The 12,598-nt window shown below is 34.9% G+C and overlaps 1 pseudogene; it reads right to left on the reverse strand.

Annotated features, from left to right (window-relative positions):
* LOC117031523 (translationally-controlled tumor protein-like) overlaps window positions 1-12,598 on the reverse strand; it is an 83,807-nt pseudogene that overhangs the window by 71,067 nt on the left and 142 nt on the right.

A 12,598-nucleotide genomic window follows, 5' to 3' on the forward strand; every position in this document is an offset into this window, starting at 1 on the left:
AAGGTCACTGACAATGTTCAATGGGGTCAAAGAATGGACTGTAACCATTAATTACCTCTTTCTCCATCTTTAACATTATAGAAATATTAACCCAGGAAGTATTTGTATGTCCTGTTCTGACTAGGATTTACAGAGGTGTCATATGTTACTTGTTTCATATGCAGAGAAACTGAAAGACAAGCAAATCAACAGACTAGGTTTAAAATGTCTAAAAGTAGACTATGTCCTAAAAATTGACTTGAAAATAAATTAAGAAAATATCTTGAAGACACAACTTGCTTTAGCCTTACTCTTTTCTACTCAAATCTTCTGAGAGATTGAGGAAGAACATTACACTTGCATGCCCTCTCTCATTTCCCAACTCTTTTAAATAAACTACCTAAGGGTGTATCGGTTAAAAGATACTATCATTTAATAAGAATATTAGGAATCTTGTAACAAAGTGGGAAGTCAAAGTTATACTTGGAACACTTTTAAATTTGAATCTGGTAAACGATGAAATGTAGACTTCTATCACTCTTTTCTTCAAAGATACATCAAAGAATATTACCAAAAAAAATGTTATACACAGACACTGATTACTTTTTCACATCAATGAAGAACCAAATCAAGTTGAAGTTCTGCATTAGATCTCAAAAGGAATAATTTTTTTTTGCTACATTTTAAAAAGATCATTTCCTAGTTATGTGATACTACAACAAGGATTAACAGTGTATCGTTTAATACAGACATATTTATTTGACTAGAGTAGTATATTGAGCAACACCATATTTTTTTCTTGTATTTGATTACTTAAATATCGCACCCTACATCTTGTTCTTCTCTCCCTGACCCTCCATCCTCTCATGGCGATTTAATTGAATACTGATGGCGCTTGCAAATAGCTTACCGGCCTAGTTTGTTTTTATATTTTATAAATAAATACTAGGCACTGTCATAAGAAAACAGAATGCCTAAGTCTGGCTTCAATACCAACATTCCATCTGTTGTTTAAATAGAAAGAAGTGGCAACACCTTGAGATGATAAATTGGATTAGAATAAGGAACAATATTAAAAAGTGGTGTCTTTTTCAATTCCATCCCTAAAAATACCATAATTCACTTGATTACATATGCTAAACTCCCAAAAATACCTTTTTAAAAAAGCTTCTAATTTATATGCAGACTAATGTTTATGGTGCATTGAAAATAATTCCAAAATTCTTTTGCTTTCATATGACATTACCTATTTATTTATATGCTTTTTATGCCTTAAGAAATTTAAAGCATCCACCCTAGTGCAAATCATTCTACATAATATCCCTCCATACAAATATACTAATCTACATCTTCATTTGGGTTGGGTAAAATGGAAATACTGGCCCTGAAGCAAACCAGTAAACCACCTTTCTCATTTATCTTGCATTCAATTAATTAATGAAAAATTGTTTATTTACTTGAGCTTTTAATTTTTTTATTGTATTCCATTTGCCCCGTTCAATACTCTGACACAAAAATAAATGGTAGAGAGGATCATGGAGTTTCTGTGTGTTTATTTTATTTTATTTTTTTATTTTATTTTTTTAAAGATTTTATTGGAGAAGGGGAACAGGACTTTATTGGGGAACAGTGTGTACTTCCAGGCCTTTTTTTTTTCCCAAGTCAAGTTGTTGTCCTTTCGATCTTAGTTGTGGAGGGTGCCGTTCAGCTTCAAGTTGTTGTCCTTTCAGTCTTAGTTGTGGAGGGCACAGCTCAGCTCCAGGTCCAGTTGCCAGTTGCTAGTTGCAGGGGGCACAGCCCACCATCTCTTGCAGGAGTTGAGGAATTGAACTGGCAACCTTGTGGTTGAGAGGATGCGCTCCAACCAACTGAGCCATTCGGGAGCTCAGGGGCAGCTCAGCTCAAGGTGCCGTGTTCAATCTTAGTTGCAGGGGGCACAGCCCACCATCCCTGCAGGACATGAGGAGTTGAACCGGCAACCTTGTGGTTGAGAGCCCACTGGCCCATGTGGGAATTGAACCGGCAGCCTTCAGAGCTAGGAGCATGGAGCTCTAACCGCCTTAGCCACTGGGCTGGCCCCTGTGTGTTTATTTTAGATTAGAATATTCACTTAATTATTTCCAAAAGTGAATAACTGAACAACAGGACAAGTGCATATAATACCTTAACAGAAAAATTATTTACAGAGAAATAAATAAAACACTTTTTTATTTTTTTTTTATTTTGAGCAATAACAAGAATTATAATAAGGGAGTCATAGTGCTAAGAATATTATAATCATTCAATAAATGTAAGCTATTCTTTTATTTTCATATTATTGTTAGTGTAATCATTTCTGTGTCAAAAGATAGGATACCAAAAGAATATCAATAATCAAAGGTACAACTTTCGTACTCAAAATAATTATGACACCTGCATGTTGTCTGTATAGTGAAAATAGAAGATTAGAGTTTAGATAGTTCCTATGAAAAACAAAATTTAATACTAAGAAGACAAATTCCTATATGCTGCCACAAAAGGCCACTTCTTCAGGGGAAATAAATACACTCAATGGTTATACTATCATTAACCTGTACTGTTCTTTCAATGTTCAAACGAGTAGAGTTGAAAGGCCTCACACGAAGTTCTTCAAAAAAGTAACTTTTTCTTGACTAACAGTCCTTCAATTGCCCTAAAATATTTTGTCATATAAAATTATATTTTTTTCCCATGTAACTGTCACAATTCTTGGTGACCATCTAATCTGGCTCATTCATTCAACAGCATAAATGAAATTTGATGCACAAAATTGGAATCATTGTTTTATTGCAACACAAAATGGTTAACATTTTTTTCTCCTGAAAAAAGAATAACGAATGAATATTTGAACCCTAAAAAATATTTTTTGCTGTTTTCTTTTCTAAAATTAAATTTATAACATTTAGAATAAAATTATACATTATATGCATTCATTTTATTTACAGATTATAGTTAAATGATCATATTTGGACAATAGAACCATAAGTTAAAGCCTGTATTGGCAGAGCTTCATAGGGATTTGTAATGCTAAAAAATCTAAATATCGTCTCGTCTTCCTTCCAGTGACTGGGGCGTTTTGCTATTGCTAAGCAGGTGAACTAGAATCATTTCCTACAAAACAGGCTAACAGCGTGAGGTGCATAAAAAAACTGAATAGTGGCCAGAAGTCTTTCTCACTTTATAACAACAAGCGCCCTTTATTTTCCCTACAAATCAACCTCAGTGATGCGGTTCATGCACTTCTGTCGTAGTGCTGTGGAGGAATGTGTTTGTCTCTGAGGAGACTTGCAAGCAGTGCATAGATAAATCAGCTTCCATAGATCACCACTTAGTGTGCTCTTCTCAAGAAACAAATACTGAGTTTGGTATATCATGTGTTCAATTTGAAGAAAAACAATTTGTATTGAATAAAGCACATAGGAAGTTACATTTATATACACATTTTTATATACCTACCAGTGCACAAAACTATACACAGAAGCACACAGTGTTTCACAGACAATTTAAAGCATTTTCAAAGGTAATTGCCCACTACTCAATTTTTACTTTATTTACTCATCTTAACACCTTAGCATATCATGTTAAGAGCACGTCATTTGTTAGACCGTATTCTAAGCAGTCCACACACACAACTCACAGAAATTCCTGAAGGATTTAATTTCTGATGTCTCCATTTTACCGATGAAGAAGCTGAGGCAGAAGATTGTTGAATAATTTGTCCAAGATGAAACAGTGGTAAATTTTGAAGCTCGGATACAAACCCAGGAAGCATTACTCCCGACATGATGCTCTTGACTCTTTACTTACACAGCCTCCTTTCCAATGCTGCTGTACTATTATTATCAACAGTTTCCAGGGAGGACAACTAGGCTTAGAGAAGCGAAGGGAATTGCCGAAGGTCGTAGAGTTAATAGTGGTGGGGCTGAGACTGAACCCAAAGGACACACTCTCAAACATTACACTGCAATAAAAATATTCACATGCCCCTTTTTTGTCACATTCAGACTAAATTTTCATTTATCCATAGCTACTACATTGTATAATGTATTACCTTTGTGACAATGTACAAAGGTAATATATTACTTTGCCTCGTATTCCCTCAGTTTCTCAATAAGTAAAATTAGGGGTCCTGTCTTCTGTCCTAGAAGTAAAACTAGCACAATTAAAGTACTGTGTGGCCATCACAAATATAGATTTGGCCTCACACAGACCAAACTGAGAATATGCCCATTTCTGACCATGTCCTGCTTCCATGAGGTTAAAAAAGAACTCGTTCTAAGAATACATCAAATGACTGAAACTACAAGGTAGACTCAAGAATTTGTTTTAGTATTGAATATGTTCCACTTATTCTATTCCCAAACAGGACTTAATTCTGAGAGTGCTACTAGAACTCATTCAGCACCCCCAGAGCCCTTTGCAGTTATCTGTGTGCCCTAACAGCCCAGTTCCCTTTGATTCCTCTAGTCTCAAACTCTGGACATGTGAAGTTGGGATGAAAGACCTTGGGTCCTATGGGGAGGACAAACACCACTGATTCACTCTCTCAGGATGATGGAACAGGGAAGGAGAGGACAAACTTTGCCTTTCATAAGGCATCTTTAATCCCCTTGCTCCCCAAAAGGATTTGAATGGAATTTAATTAACAGCAACTAAAAGTGCTTCGACATATGTAAAGAAAGACACCTTTACACCACAGTCCAGTGCTGCCCTTGCTCCAAATGCTGTAAATTATGAAGCTTTTAGCTGAATGGTGCCAGTGATGAATTTGGAGCTGCCCATATGTTTTCCTTTGCTACAGCTTCATCTTGCTTGCCATGACGGGAAGAGAAATGTTTTATAAGGATTGATTTGAAGGGCAAGAGCAACCAAATACAAGGTTACAAAAAGACTAAGCCAGCCCTTTATGTCAAAGTAATTACACAACACGTTTCTGTATTGACCCAACGATTTCAATATAGAATTGAACAATTTCACACTGATAGACTTTTTTTTTTAACCATTAATATTAGGTTGGTGCAAAAGTAATTACAGTGTTTGCAATTAGTTTTAACCTTTTAAACCGCAATTACTTTTGCACCAACCTAATACAATTATGAAAATCTATGTGCTATATATTGTACAGAGATTTCCATTCCTTCATGAGAGAAAATCATGTAGCCATAAAGTCACTCATGAGAAATAAACCTGGGGAAATAAACTTCAGTCATGGTGATTTTAGCTCTCTTTCATTAGCTACTATTTAACCACAGGTACAATCTCTTAAGTACGATCTCTCTCAATACGGGAAGCCCGAATGTTAAGTGCACTAGCTTTACCCATATCCATAATATAATGGCAGTTTCATGCTTATGTATATGCCTTATAATGCTTTCTGTTAGCATGCTATGGGATTGTAAAACTGATTTCACAGCAAGTGGCTTATTAAAACTCCGGCCGTCACACAGCATTCCCATGCACTGGATTTTCAATTTTGTTGTCGCTCTTGATTCCCTTTTGCATATGTATTTGCCGGGAAAACAAATTACCAGATGGCACATGGTTATTTTTACATTTTGTATGGAGGGCTTCCAGCTGATAATTATGACATTACAGGAAGACTCCTATGCTTTGCATTAAGAATCTTTGGCAGAGGCCATCATAAGCTTTTCCATTTGACTTTATACCTCCTGACTGATATATATTTATAAATTATTTGTAGATAAATCTCTTAGATATCAGGAAAGAATTTCCTTTCTTATAAATGGGGTTCCACAAACATAATGTTCACAAAATAATGAACTGTTTTTTTCCATTCCTTCACTCCATCAAGAAATTAATACATATTTAAAATGTTCTAGTTCAAGGTAACTGAGGACAAATAGTCATAGCCATTGCATACCAAAAAAGCCATACTGTCCAGTGGTCTATGTGTGACCAAGGTTTTCAGACCTGTCAGGTAGGATCTGTGTTACAGCATCCAGTCATTTTTTTTTTTTTTAAGCTCCCTTGCTTTAATGCCTCTGAGGGAGGTTTTAAGAGAGAGTCAGAGAGAAAAGGGAAGACTGAAAGCAAAGGTAATAGTACAAAATGACTATAATTACAATTATGTAGTAGTAATAAATCCAGAATTGCAGTGTAACACACCAGAGGAAAGTCAGGCCTTAAAACACATTAGAATTGGAATTAATAGGCTATACTTTTGTTAGTTTATCAACCCCCAACCCAAAATGCACCTTAGTTCCTAGAAAAACACTGTGTTGCGCTCCGGCTGTGCTCCTAACTTGGGCACTTTGTTCCAATTAATTTAATCACGTTATTTAAAATGTAGAGTACACAGACTTATCCGGAGGATCACTTCACAGGTTATGTAAATGCCTACCCACGGCACTGGACACCTGAAACTAATATAAAATAATATTGAATGTCAACCATAATTAAATATAGATATATATGGTCACGAGATGTAAAGTACAGCAAAGGGAATATAGTCAATGGTAATGTAATAGCTGTGTACGATGTCAGAGGCTTAGTAGACTTCAGGGGTTATCGCTTTGTGAGGGGTATAAATGTCTAATCGTTATGTTGTTTTGTACACCTGAAGTTAATTTAAAAAAATAAATATAAATAAATAAATAAATAAACAAACAAACAAATAAATAGAAGGTAGAGTACATAAAATCTTATTTGCTTAAATATTACCAGTGTTTTCATTTGACTCACCTCAGTAATAGGAAATGCATTTTTCCCCTATATACAAATACTATTGTTGCTGTTTCTTTTTTTTTCTAATAAAGGGAAGAATGGTTATTAGAGTATCACAAAACTAACGTTGTTTAAATATGCTATACATTTTAGGTAAATATTGCTCTAATATTAATACATTTAAAGTGGGCTGTGAGGAAATGTTTTTAAACAGCATAATTAAAATTCAGAAAATTTTGCCAGCTTGTTTCCCAGTTTCAATGATAAAAATAAAATGCTATGTGGCTGATATGAGAATTAGCCCCTAGAGAATAAAGGAAGGACTCAGTAGAAATCTGTGTGCTTCCAGACTGTATTTTCCTGCTCAACCCAGTGAACACAAAGCATGCATAATTTGGCACCGCTGTCTCTGTATTTGCATCGAGCATACATACATTAAGCTAATTAATCATGTTGTGTCCTACTGGCCCCAACGAATAAATTACTCTGTTAAGTGACGACAAAGTGCTAATTTTTAAACAGTATCCATACTAAAAATTTTGGTTTGACTCTATTTCTATTTTAGGTAAGTGAGTATTTATCGGCAGTGGATGTTTTTCTAGCATGACCATCCTCCTACTCAGCATAATTTCTGTTTGATTAATATGACAAAAAGAAAAGACATCTGCTGAATAATCTAAATCTATGCAAAGTGTATTAATTGTCTGAGCAATTAATACACTTACTCTCCCTACAGAAAAGCACCGTGGTCAAAGAATCTTTATTGAAAGAAGCTCTTTATAAGTTGATAGAACTAAAAATTAGAAGCAGATGGAAATAATGAAGAAAGTATCACAATAGAAAACTTCTTCATAATTTCTGAAATTAAACTGAGTTCTAAAACTAATATTTTCTTTGACTTGTGTCACTGAAATGTGGAGAGCCTCAAAGCTGACTCTCATTATAAGGACACTGACTCTCATTAGGAGGACATGTACTTAATCCTCTTGCTGTTCTTGACCCTGGTTCTCAAGATTAGCATTCTGCAGAAATGAGTCATCGGGTTATTCTGACAGGTTTTACAATCACTGACTTAGAGTGGGTTTCTGATCAGCGTAGTACAAGGTTAAGATAATCCTTGCTCTTCCTGACATTTTTCTTCTCTCATTTTCTGTTAAGGAGATAATCCGATGGCTACGGAAGATTTTACAAGGGTCAGTATTTGAAAGGTTTCTCTAAAACCACGTTAATGGAACAAAATAATGGGGAACCAACCGAGACGGAGGCCTAATTTAAAGTCACTTTGCCAAATTAAGGCACAGCCTTTCACCCACAGCAATATACACCCTACCCACATTTGTCCTTTCAGTTAACTTCTGTGGATCCATGAAACATTAAATATCAAAAATACCTAAAAATAAGCACTTTAAATACAACCAGAAAGAATCTCAAGATTAATACAGATATTGTCAACCTGGATATTGTCCTCCAATAGTGGTGCTTAGGAGATAGAAGGAAAGCTGGAGTTGTCTTAGGAGAGCGTGTTGTGCATACTGAAGACAGCAAAGAGGCGGCAGTAGGTAATCATCATTTAGTACAATGGTTAGAAGGTGGAGCATCACCCTGATGGGTTAGAATTTGGATAAGGAAGTTAATTCCCTATTCAACTGATTTATATGTAATTCATTATATAAAAACCATTTACTTTTTTAAAACTGAAAAAAGTATCATCATTATACTTTGATTTTGTAACTGTTATCATTTAAGTTAAATTGAAGTCTTTAAACTCAAGACATACAAAATTGTGTTGTTCTCTGTCCTCTTCACTATCTCAAAAATAGCATATGCAAATTGAGTTGCCTTATTTCCAGTTAAAGATAAATTTAGATCATCAAAACTGATGGATGGAAAGAAGGAAAGAAGGAAGGAAGGAAGGAAGGAAGGGAGGAAGGAAGGAAGGAAGTTCCTTACACAGATGTCTTAAAAGGGAAACAGTTAAATTCTTAAAACTTTTAAAAAATTGTATATCATTGCAAACAAAAGGATAGGAAATAAATCCAAAAGTGTATAATTATGTCTTCTATAGGACTTTTATTTTCTCAAGCTTATGTCTAGCCTTTTATTAATATGAAAATGTTATATTCCTTTATTTTCCCCCTTATTCTTTATTTCTTGAAAACTTTTGACGAAAAATTGTGGTTGTAATTTGCAGCATGAGATATAGCTAACTTTTAATCCAGGAAAAAGTCCTGAGTTTTCCCAGGACTCTAAAGGACCTGATAGCTCTGCCCCCCACACTGTACATACATAAAATTTAGAAGGATAAATAGACCATAAGTTACAAAATCCTTTAAGTGCCTCAGGGAAAATAAAAGGCATTGTTCAGTACAGACATCCATGTATTATCTTTTTTTATATTTAAGAATGGCAATGAAAAGACAACTATATTTTTTTTCACATGTATGTGAATAAACAAATACAGAATGTATCACCTTAGATGATAGTTATAGAAAGACTGTCCTTTAGGTTAGAGCTCTTTCTCTTAGTCCGGAAGACATCTTGATTCTTTGATCAAAATGAATCAGGCCTTCGGGATGACGGCAAGCTTGGTTGGCCTGCTGCTGCTGTTTCCCCGCCTCAGATAGCTGTGCTGCATGTCACATGACAAGGCCACTACCCACGAGGTGTGCTACCCTGCTCATCAGCACTCAAGCAGCACATATCAGCTGACCTGACCAGTATGGAAAAGAAATGATGATATAGTCAACTGCTGGAAGGCAGGCAGGAGTAGAATGGGTGTGAAAAAGATGCTACAAGGCACAATCAAATGGTTTTGTCTTATTACTGCGTATGAAGACAGCACTGTGTCAACACTCCTGTAACTCAACATGGTAGGACAAGAGTATCAGTCCAATCCTTTGAGATCAAATAATTGGAAAGTATTTCCCCCACTCCTGTTCTCTGAATTATTTTCATGTATTTTTATTTAGTGTACTTTAAAGTATAACAGGGTGTGTAAAATGAGAGTAAAGTATGATCTCAGAATTTTCTCAGCCTTAAAAAATAACAATGGAAAGAGACCCCTTATGAAACAAGCTTGTATGAGTCCACATGTGATTTAAAAGCAGGGGTCTATCCTTGAAGGGGTCTACCCTTGAAGAGAGGTAAGTGTCTTATTTTCTAGGAGCTCTAGTTGGAGTATGCTGCAGGGGTGGGGAGGAAGAAAGGGAAGAAAGATCATTCAAAGAAGAGCTGGTTTTGATTTAAGATGTTCCATGATGATGAACAAGTACATCATCAGCTTTAAAGTAAAAGTGAAAAACTTCACTAGCTATTAGGGAAATGCAAATCAAAACCACAATGAGATATTACCTCACCCCTGTTAGAATGACTATCATTAACAAGACAAATAGTAACAAGCATTGGAGAGGCTGTGGAGAAAAAGGAACCTCATACACTGTTGGTGGGAATGCAGATTGGTGCAGCTGCTATGGAAGGCAGTGTGGAGGTTCCTCAAAAAATTAAGAATAGAATTCCATATGACCCAGCAATCCCTCTCCTGAGTACATACTCAAAAAATCTGAAAACATTTATCCATAAAGATATACGTACTCCAAGGTTCACTGCAGCATGATTTATGGTGGCCAAGACATGGAAACATCCAAAGTGTCCTTTGATAGATGATTGGATAAAGAAGATGTGGCATATACCGGGGGTGCCAAAAAATGTATATAGTGGACACTTTGGTCAACGTTGCCCAAGCAGTAGTTCACCATAATCAGAAGTGTCTGGACGCTGATGGTAACCACTTTGAGCACCTCTTGTAATTGCATAAGTCAAACGTGACTTGCATTCATCTTTGGTTATATATTGAGTATTCCAATTTTAATAGTTTTTTTTTCCTTTCTTAAAATGTGTATACTTCTTTTGGCACTCTCTGTGTACACAATGGAATACTACTCTGCCATAAGAAAAGATAAAATACTGCCATTTGCTACAATATGGCTGGATCTTAATAATAATATGGAGATTATTATGCTAAGCGAAATAAGTCAGACAGAAAAAGTCGAGAACCATATGACTACACTGACATGTAGGATATAAAACTGAAAGCAACAAAGGAATAACACAAACAAATGAAGAAATAAAAACTCACAAACAATTTAGTGGTTACAAGAAGGTAAGGGAGGACGGGGGACAGAAGAAGGTAAAGGGGGTCAAATATATGGTGATGAAATATATGGTGACTCTGAGTGGTGAGCACACAATGTGAGACATAGATGATGTATTACAGAATTGTATACTTGAAACCTATGTAATTTTACTAACCATTGTCACCCCAATAAATTTAATTTTAAAAAGTTTGAGTTTTTTTACTTATTTACTTAGACAGCATTATTTCACCACAGCAAGTATTTTTCATCAAATGCCACTGATTTATTTCAATTTAAGCTGAGATTTTTTTTAAGAATTAGATCATAAAAGGCAAGACTAATAGGAAGAAGAAATACTTTCATTCACTTTATGCCAGAGCAATATCAACATTTTTTTTAATTATAGAAGATGATGTCGTTTTGATGAAGAAAGTTTTCAAAAAAATTCCCAGTTTCTCCTATATATTTGTACATATTGAAAAAGTACAAAACTGAAGTTGAAATTAAACAAAACCTGGACTCATGCTCTCCCATGTAGATGCCAATCTGCTTCTCATCTTCTATTCAATACTTCAATGTTAAATATCAAACCCTCACAGCATATATACAGAGTTAATTTTGTCCTCAAAAAAATTTGTCAGTGTACACTTAAATATCAGGTAGAAAAATGAGTAAAAGTACTAGTTGATACTAGTAACTAGAATCTTTTTATGAGATAAAAATGTGAGAGTAAATTGAAGCTACAAACACAGAAGAAGGTAAAGAATGTTTAGAAGAATAAAAAACAAAAGGCCTGCCTTAGAACAGAAGCACTAATTAAAAAGTGAAAATTTTAGCCAAATCATCAGTTTGAGAGTATGGGTTTTTTTTCCCCCTCAGAACGTATTTTGACAATATTGCCAAATGACTACAACTTTTATTTATTTATTTATTTATTTATTTATTTATTTATTTATTTACTTACTTACTTACTTACTTACTTACTTACTTACTTACTTACTTATTTATTTATTTTCTTACTTACTGAACAAATTAACTGACTGCTTCGCTTTATAAAATTTCAACCGAAGAGTGGAGAAAGTTTCAAGTTTGCAGGTGGATTGTTTCTACTGTCTACTAAGGAAATGTGTTGAACATTTGTAATTTGTCCATCATGTGCAGCCTGGGTGTTCTTTTTCTTTCTGTTTTTAATTGCTTCTTGAGCTAAATAAAAAACTAAACCAGCCTTATTATTGTTGTGCAGTGTTAACATACCACCTTAATAAATTAGCTTTGGGGTGGAAATCCTGGCAGAGAGCCAAACCTGTTCTTGTTTTTGTTATAACTGTTGTTGGTTTTTAGTACTTCGCCCACAGTTCTGTCTCCAGTTTGTCTTTCATCTGTCATTGAAATGTGCTGTCACTCAAAAAGCTGGTTCCTCCTCTTGGGCTCCTCTTCCTGAGCATACACGAATACTGCAGCTAAAGAGGCAAACACCAAGTGGCTACACACTGTTGCTAGCTAGAAGTTTCAGGCTTTTACACTTGGACATGGACTAAGATTTATAAGGAAGCAAAAATCATAAAAACAGATGTTTTTAGGAAACAGAATAACAGAATAATTTGTTTTTAGGAAACAAATAAAACAATGTTTATAGGAAACAGAAAATGCATGTGAAATGTACAGAGAATATTGCCCAAAGATCTGAGTTGACATTTATTATAAAACATAGTGTGGAATAATATTGATGATTGTCCCTGAAGTTTTTTACAATTAGTCTTTTACAAAACCTTGAAGGCTTTTAC

Source organism: Rhinolophus ferrumequinum, chromosome 12, assembly GCF_004115265.2.
Source record: "Rhinolophus ferrumequinum isolate MPI-CBG mRhiFer1 chromosome 12, mRhiFer1_v1.p, whole genome shotgun sequence".
NCBI classification, from domain to species: Eukaryota; Metazoa; Chordata; class Mammalia; order Chiroptera; family Rhinolophidae; genus Rhinolophus; species Rhinolophus ferrumequinum.